Source organism: Chinchilla lanigera, unplaced genomic scaffold (assembly GCF_000276665.1).
Source record: "Chinchilla lanigera isolate Chin_1 unplaced genomic scaffold, ChiLan1.0 scaffold00054, whole genome shotgun sequence".
Classification (NCBI taxonomy): domain Eukaryota; kingdom Metazoa; phylum Chordata; class Mammalia; order Rodentia; family Chinchillidae; genus Chinchilla; species Chinchilla lanigera.
In genome coordinates this window covers 6,231,591-6,232,793 of record NW_004955455.1, presented here as the reverse complement: position 1 = coordinate 6,232,793, position 1,203 = coordinate 6,231,591, and the positions used below count along the sequence as shown (strand labels likewise).

The window sequence follows — 1,203 nt, the reverse complement described above, 5'->3', positions numbered from 1 at the left end:
GGTAATGCAACATCAAGAGGCTGAGAGATCAGAGGCATTTGGGCCTCAAAGACAGCCAGTGTGGAGAGGTATAGTGTGGAAGGCTAAGAAGGCAACACAGGGTCCGGGCAATGAGATAATAAGCCACAGACCTCATCCTGACTCTGACACTGCACAGACTGTCTGAGTTTGGGGAAGATGTACCTCATTTCAGCCTGTAGGTGGCCTGCAGGTTATAGCAGATGATCTCTTATGTTCCTTCTAATTACAGCTGGGAATTATTTCATGATTTCCAATTTAAAGCTAAATGCCTGAGATAGTGATGCTGGAGGATCCCAAGTTTGAACCCAGCCTGGACAACTTAGTAAAACCCTGTTTCAAAATTTAAAAATAACCTAAAAGGGGATGGGTATGTAGCTCAGTGCAAAGGCCCTGAGCTCCATCCCCAGTGCCACACACAAAAAACATTTAATGTCAGTCAAGGGCAACTATAACTAGAAGAAGAGACTATTCCAATTATACCAAGCAGCCTTCTACCAAATGTTCCCTGGCCTGTAGGAATGGAATCTCTCTAATCATTCAAGGTTCAATAGTACATAGCACTGAAAAGTTGCATTTACCTTCCTGCAATCATGAGCTCTCTCTCAGTTGCCCTCTTCCGTATCTTGGTGTAGACATCCATGGTAAAGAGCGTGCTGGCGCTGTTGAAGATGGAGGTCAGGGAGCTCATGAGAGAGGCCATCATGACTGACAGCATCAGGCCTCGCAGCCCTGGGAAGAGAAAGAGTTTCTGAGTGACACACGCCACACCTGGGTTCTTTTGCCTGAGGGCTCAAGGTTTTTTGGCATTCTGAAACCATGCCATGTTCTCCAACTTATCTCTCCAGAAAGAATGGCTGTTTTAAGAAATGGATTGTGGCTTTACATTATATTATAAGCCCACAAAAGACAACAAAGAACTAGAGATAAAACATCTACGAATTAAATACTTTGAATGATAGTGGATGTCGTGGTGGTGGTGGTGGTGATGGTATGTTTCTGCCTGAAGGGACTTTTATAAAAAATCTCACTCAAAATATCCATGATACAGTTGAAAGACATTTAAGCTAGGATCCAAAATATGAAATTCTCAAGAAAGTGGGGCTGGGGATTTAGCTCAGCGGCAAAGCGCCTGCCTGGCAAGCGCAAGGTCGTGAGTTCGGTTCCCGGTACCGGAGAAAAACC

The 1,203-nt window shown here is 44.6% G+C and overlaps 1 protein-coding gene across 1 annotated transcript in view; it reads right to left on the bottom strand.

The window, feature by feature from the left end:
• The window catches only part of Slc5a1 (solute carrier family 5 (sodium/glucose cotransporter), member 1), a gene marked incomplete in the record, with an annotated part of 78,178 nt that overhangs the window by 4,157 nt on the left and 72,818 nt on the right, over window positions 1–1,203 (bottom strand).